The following is a 7,345-nucleotide window of genomic DNA, read 5'->3' on the forward strand; positions in this document are numbered from 1 at the left end:
AAACCCCCAAAAAGCTCAGCTCAGAAAGAGACTGAAAAGGTGCAGAGAAGGGGAAACCTATTGGGAGGGTTGGGTGGCACAGAAACTAAGGAAAGAGACTGTGAAGTAAGAGATATCGTAGAAGGGAAGGTGGGGTGAATCGGGAGATTGGGGTTGACATATATATATATATATATATACACACTACCATGTGTGAAATGGGTAACTAATGACCAGGGAGCTCAGCTTGGTGCTCTGCGGTAACCTAGAGGGCATGAGATGGGGGGCAGTGAGAAGATCCAAGAAGGATGGGATATATGTATACATATAGCTGAGTTACTTCATTGTATAGCAGAAACCAACACAACATTGTAAAAAAATTATCCCCCTCCACTCTCCCCCAAAGAGACATGGTTTAATATATAACTTGGCTTGGAGGTCACAGAGGTAAGGATTGAAAAGTAGTCCCTGGGCTTGTCAATAAAAAAAATCATTGGGGACTTCAAGGAGAGCAGTTTCATGAGTAGTGGGGCAGAAACCAGATCGCAGTGGGCAGAAGTGAAGATGGGAGGGGAACGGGGGGCAAGTGAAGAAATCCAATGGCAAAGGGAAAGAGGAGAGAGGTGGATAGAAGGATGTGAGAACAGGCTGGAGAACAGTGTTCCCTTGTGGCTTTTTAGCTCTGGATGAGTGGGGCTAACAGAGCAAGAGAGCACTAAGATGTAGGAAGAGGGGCTCACTCCTGAGCCCAAGGATGTTGCTATCTTCAGCTCCCACCAGCTGGGTGTCCCCTTTCTCTAGCATTCCATGTAGGCTGTGGAGGTCCCCCCCGGACTCTTTTGGATCAGCCCTTCTTGATCCATTCATTCTTTTCTTACTTCTCAGCACATCTGGGTCATACATTATGTGAAGACAAATAAATCATTACTGATGGTCAGTTTTCTTGAAAAATCCCCCAGGAGTGTAGCATTTTGGAGAACTACATATTGTTTCACAAAAAGCCAAAGAAGCCCATTTTTGCCTCTACCATTGAGAGAGATTGCTATTTCTTGGGGAACCTGATGAAGAAGGTGACTCACACTTAGGAATAATCTTGCTTGAAAAGTGCAAAAGGTGAGCGACTTTGGCTATGAGAGGGCTCCGAGGCCTGAGTCTTCCTGAGAGATGGCAGTTCCACAGCTCCATATTTCCCTCTGACCCTGAGCTATGAGCTCATCAAGTGAGATGTAATTAAAATCACTGACATGATTTAAATGGTAATTCTGTTCTCTCTCTTTCATTCAGAGCAAGTTTAATGGAATTTGTATAAAATATATGTGTGAAATATCCATACAATAGAGCTTGGCTATATCCTCATGGTTCTCCTTCCCTTTTGCATTTTCTGCATCTGCCCTCACCAGCTGTTCAGACTTAACCACACAGAATCAATCCACCCAGGTGGTCCACTGAGCATGTCTTCCCCCTTCTCATCTGGTCATTATTGTCAACTTGCTCTCCACCACTGCCTCCTGCTGCTGCTGCTGCTGCTGCTGCTAAGTCACATCAGTCGTGTCCAACTCTGTGCGACCCTATAGACGGCAGCCCAGCTGTTAGTTCTAGGGAAGTTGGTTCACTTTGAGCAAGTAACTGTTAGCTCCATGGACAGTTTGGAAGTGACTTGGGAGCCTGAATGGGCCTGCCCTGGGTTAATTATACCAATGAGGTTTCAAGGAGAAGGGAGGAGCAACTGGTCTGCAGAGACCCAGCAGTTCTGAGACACATGCTCTTAGCTCCACAGGTAACTCCATATGCAGTCTTACTTTTTGGTTCTCTCTTGACTCCATTCAGGTTTCTGCTCTTTTTTTCATTTGGGGAGAAAAATGAAAAGTACCAGCCCAGGGGTAGCCTCCAAATGCCTCCTACTTCTGAGCCCTACATAAGGTTATATATCCATTTGCTCGGTTGCCCAGGCATTCGTGATAACAAGTTGAGTGGTTTCTTCCCTAGGCCATCTTTCCTGGCATCCTTCCTTGGTGACACGTTGGAGGAGGTCACTGAGGGGATGTGACCACCAGCTGACCAGAGATCTTGACCTGGGCGATCAAGGACTCCTCACCCCCTCCCCTGACCTTGGATTATACATTCTGCCTACCACTGCTACAGTGGGAGTGGGAACCATGTTGAAGGATGTAGCCATTTGTTTTTAATTAATTAATTAATGTGGCTGTGTTGGGTCTTACTTGTGGCACATGGGCTTTAGTTGCCTGTGGTATGTGGGATCTTACTTTCCTGACCAGGGATTAAGCTGTGTCCCCTGAAATGGAAGGTGGAATCTCAACCAGTGGACCACCAGGGAAGTTCCAAGGACACTGCCTTGAGACAGTAATGTGTTATTGAGGCCATCTGGACAGTAAACGTGACTGAACCCTGTTAAAGTCTGTATGTAAACTCAAAATTCTGGCAGGTGGGTGGCGAGATCTATTTGTCTTTTGGCTGACAAAAACAAGTCTTGTTGACTGAATCTGGATCCCCTGCATTGTAGGCAGATTCTTTAAAATTCTCAATCGGTTTCAGTGAGGAAACACTTGGTAACAAGTGCTGTCTTTCCAGGGCTTCCCAGGTGGCGCAGTGGTAAAGAATCTGCCTGCCGATGCAGGAGACACAAGAAATGTGAATTTGATCCTTGGGTTGGAAGATTCCAAGAGATGTGGGTTCAGTCCCTGGGAAGATCCCCTGGAATAGGAAATGGCAACTCCAGTATTCTTGCCTGGAAAATTCCCTGGACAGAGGAGCCTGGTGGGCTGCAGTCACCAAGAGTCAGACACAACTGAACACTCATATACTTTGTCTTTCTAAATGAGTCGCTCCTTTACTGACATTGCTCCTCATGCAAAATTTATAAGGTTTGCCTATATGTATATGCAAAATAATATTGTGTATATTTTGAGAAATAAATTGACAAGCCTCTTTTTATCTTTCACACACCTTAAAGATTTTATAGAGGAAGTAAAAGTGTCCAAATTTGTGAGAAATTGGAATAATCAAGAGTTACCTATATGGAATGCTGCTAATGATGGCAAGTCACACTAGAGTACTTTTCATCTGAGACACTTAGGGTCTGTTAACAGATTAAAAGTACTAAAAGACACTGATGTAGAGAATTTTTATTATCTTGTGCTCTGAAAACTTGGATTTTCATTGGTTTGAATGGGCCTGAAAATACATTTTTATTACTAGAGGCATAGAAGCCTCTAGCAGTGTTCTTAATAAAGCAAGGAGAGTTATAAGCAATCATCTGATGGCGGGTAAATGTACCATACTCCATTTTAAGAAAAATACAGTATAAAAGTCTCAACATGGAAGGAAATCTTTATATGATCTTTTAAAAAAAACTTCAAGAAAAATAAAGACATGAAACTATATTAAATTTAAAGCCAGTGACTTATAAGCAAGCAAAGCAAAGACAGTCTGATTAAAGCTGTTGCATTGTTCCGGTATTTTTTTATGTCTCACCCATTTCTGTGACCTTTTTAGAACCGAAGCTTTTAGGACACAGAGAACAACTTCATCTTGATGTAGGACTGAGCAAATGCACAGAAAGGTTCTCAATAAATAGGCATTAAATTCTAAGTCCAGAAGGGGCTTTGAGAGGCCTGCTCTTTACTCCTTGATAGAACTTTTTAACCAGCCCAGAAAAGTAGATTTTTTTCCTTTAAACCTCAGAATTCAGAGATTCCACAGTGAGAACTTCTCACATTTTCCTTGTGGTCTGCTGTGGCCATCTATGGAACTGTGTGACCTCTGCGTGGGGACCCTGACTGCCCCACTGATCCACAGTCTGAATTGCTGTGCTCAGGGACCTACGTCTTTGGGGCTATGTCTTTTGGGGCTATGTCTTTTGGACCTACGTCTCTTGGTTCAAGTGAGGCTTGGTCACTTTCTTTTATGGAATCTTGGGTGCTTGACTCTCTGACTCTCAGTCTCACTTGCAGGTTCTGGGAGGATTAAATAAACTTGTGTGATAACCAAGTGACTGAGGAAGAATAGGCACAGAATGAATCTTCACTTCCTTTTAATTGACTGCAGAGAAGAACATAACCCAGGGGATGAGACTCCAGTTTCGCGCCTCTCAAACTTTAACATGGGTATGCCTCTCCCGTGGATCTTGTTAAATGAAGGTTCTTAAGCAGCAGTTCTGGAGTGGGGACTGGATTCTGTATTTCTAACAAGCTCCTAGGTGCTGGCGACATTGCTGGCTTTCTCCACCTCTGTGTGATCTTAGGCATAGTATTGAACCTCTCTGGGCCTGTTTCTCCATCAGAAGCATGAGGATACTCAGAATCCCTCTTTTAGGGGCTGTGATGGGGGTTCAGCGACATATAGATGGATGCACGGACACATGGTGGACACCCAGTGTGTGCTACCGTAGCTCTTACATGTATTAGGAGATAGGTATTGTTAGAAAGATAAGCTGTCAACAGGAGTGAATAGTCACTAAAACAAAAGCTTCTACAAAAGTGTCAGCTTCTTTCCCTCCTGCATCTTGGACACACAGGAGAGAAATGGGTGGAGTAAAATCTCCACGAGGGGCCTGTTGCCTCCAGGAAACAGGGCCAAGGGACTGCTTCAAGGGTCAGTATGTTGGTCCCTGTCACTCCAGTCCTTTCTTTGATTTCTTCCCCTTACCCTCTGTGGGTGGATTCGCCTCTTCTTGCAAAAACAGAGAGATGGGAACATGCATGAAAACAAATCTATGCATACTTGGAAACTTCACCACTTTTTAATCGAAAAACTCCCGACCAAGAGGAAAGAGCCTATTCAGGATAGACTTTAATTGGCCATTAATGCGCTTACCAGGTGGTGGAAATCGCTTGGCCTTTGGCTTCGGACCATGCCGGGCACCCATGGCAGGCATTAATAGCCCATTAATGCACACCCTGTCACTGCTTTATTTCCTAATTAATACTGCCTGCTTTAGGGATAGGGGAATACAGCTATAAAATTGTTTTATCTATTCCTTCAACAGAGAGAAAAAAATGTTATCAACACCTCATGCCTTGTCACATCAATGGCTGAACTAGAAAATCAGAAGGATCAGCATAGGTTTTGTTTTCTTAGTCCTTACCTCAGGGAGGAGAAAGATCAGTCTCAAACCCAACCCTGAACTTAGGTCAGGAAGCCCTCAGGTTCCTTATAGTATCTCAGAAATATGGAAAGTAGAAAGGAATGATAAAGTGTAGGGCTCGTTAGCCTCATTTTCCTGTGACACTTGAAGAGAGGGAGGGAGGAGAAGGATGACCATGGGCAGTTGGGCAGGTTGTGCACTATACAACACCACAAATGTAGAATGCTCACATATATTATTATGACAACTTCCTGACAGAGGGAAATAGTGTCTTGAGGAAGTATCTTTTTCTGTTTCTCATAGATAGAGAAGTGCTTCTCAGTGGGAGTGATTTTTGTCTCTAAGAGGATATTTGGCAATGTCTGGAGACATTTCTGGTGGTCATAAGTGACTGATGTCTTACTGGCATCTAGTGGATAGAGGACAGGGATGCTACTAAGTATCCTTCAGTGCCCATGGAAGAACTGCATGACAAAGAATGACCTAGCTCAAAATGTCACTAGAGCCAGGGCTGAGAAACCCTGGTCTGGAGGATGAAGGTGAACCTCCCTGACTCTGGCATTTTTCCTTTGCTTACCATGGAGAAATGACTACTGGAGAGGGAATGAGCCAATTCTGATTCTGCCTCCAGCATGCTCCAGCAGCTTATATGTAGTACACCACTTACGTACATGGCCAACATGCCTGGAGGAGCCCAGGGATATCGGATGGCAAAGCTGTGGATCAGGGTGACAGCCATCGTGGGAAAAGTCTTCCTGCCTCCACGCCCTCAGTTCACCAGGCCCAGGTATCTCTTCCTTCTGTCCAGGGGTCTCTGGGATGAACCAGCTTTCCTTGTCTCTCCAAAGCTCCCCAAGTAAGTCTTGAATCCTTGTCTCTCAAGAGTGGGGCACAGTATCCTAAGATTTACCTTCCATGCTGCCCCCAAAAACAGTTTTGGAAGGATGGTCCTTCCAAAGTGGATGATCAATTGGGGAACATAGGCAGAAAATTGGGACAAAACAGAGAATTCCTATACTGGTGACTGGGTTCAAATTCCAGCTTTTCCACATGCCAGATGGATGACCTTAGGCTTTCACTGAACCTCTCTGTGCCTCAGTTTTCTTATCTGTAAAACGGGGATGAAAATGACAGTGCTGTGGCCCCTCACAGGGCTATGGTGAGGATCGAGTTAGTGTTTGGCAACTATTTGCATGCGGCAAAATCCATGTAATTGGTAGATATTCTGGCCTCTTTCTATATCCATTTTTTAATTATCTGTATTAGTTTGCTAGGGCTGCCATAACAAAATACCACAGTCTGGGGAGTTTAAACAACAGAAATGTATTTTCTCACAGTTCTGGAGGCTGGAAATCCAAGGTCAAAGTGTCAGCAGCGTTGGTTTCCTGAGGCCTCTGAGGGACCAGGCTTCTCTCTTTTGCTGGCTGAGGGCTGCATTCGCCTCTTGTTCTCACATGGTCTTTAGACTCCGGGCAGGCCTGGGGATCTCTGGGTGTCCTAATCTCCATTTCTTACAAGGACACCAGTCAGATTGGATTGGGACCCATATTAATTACCCCTTTGAAGGCCTTATCTTCCAGTATAGTCATATGCTGAGGTACTGTAGTTTAGGGCTTCATCATATGAATTTGAGGGGACACAAATCCGTCCATAACACCTGACAAGGACCTTATAAAAAGAACAACATGATTCTGAATGTTTAACTGTGATACTGAGTGAAAAGAAAGCCAGGAAGAACCTTGGGGCCATTATGCTAAGCGAAATTAGTTAGAAAAAGACAAATACCCTATGATCTTACACATATGTAGAATCATGAGAGCTGAGCTCATAGAAACAGAGACTAGATTGGTGGTTGTCAGAGGTGGGTGTTGGGAGGGGTGAAGGTGGTCACAAGGTACAAACCTACAGTTATAATGTGAATATGTACTGGACATTTAAAATACACACAATGACTACAGTTAATAATACTGTTTTTTAATTTGAAAGTTGTTTCCAGTGGTCATGTATGGATGTGAGAGTTGGACTGTGAAGAAAGCTGAGTGCCGAAGAATTGATGCTTTTGGACTGTGGTGTTGGAGAAGACTCTTGAGATCCATCCAGTCCATTCTGAAGGAAATCAGCCCTGGGATTTCTTTGGAAGGAATGATGCTAAAGCTGAAACTCCAGTACTTTGGCCACCTCATGCGAAGAGTTGACTCATTGGAAAAGACTCTGATGCTGGGAGGGATTGGGGGCAGGAGAAGGGGACGACAGAGGATGAGA

At 44.2% G+C, this 7,345-nt stretch overlaps 1 long non-coding RNA gene across 3 annotated transcripts; it reads left to right on the forward strand.

The window, feature by feature from the left end:
• The first annotated feature begins 238 nt into the window (after positions 1–238).
• On the forward strand, positions 239–7,129 carry LOC123332853. 3 transcript variants are annotated; one of them, XR_006549964.1, is made up of 5 exons: positions 239–1,756; positions 1,966–2,422; positions 3,951–4,103; positions 5,668–5,870; positions 7,070–7,129. It is a non-coding gene; the product is annotated as an uncharacterized LOC123332853 (long non-coding RNA). The 3 variants fall into 3 exon arrangements; XR_006549963.1 differs by lacking the exon at positions 1,966–2,422 and having other exon boundaries at positions 255–1,756; XR_006549965.1 differs by lacking the exons at positions 239–1,756; positions 1,966–2,422 and adding an exon at positions 2,691–2,861.
• The last annotated feature ends 216 nt before the right edge of the window (positions 7,130–7,345 follow it).

The sequence above is a fragment of the Bubalus bubalis genome, chromosome 3 (genome assembly GCF_019923935.1).
Source record: "Bubalus bubalis isolate 160015118507 breed Murrah chromosome 3, NDDB_SH_1, whole genome shotgun sequence".
NCBI lineage: Eukaryota > Metazoa > Chordata > Mammalia > Artiodactyla > Bovidae > Bubalus > Bubalus bubalis.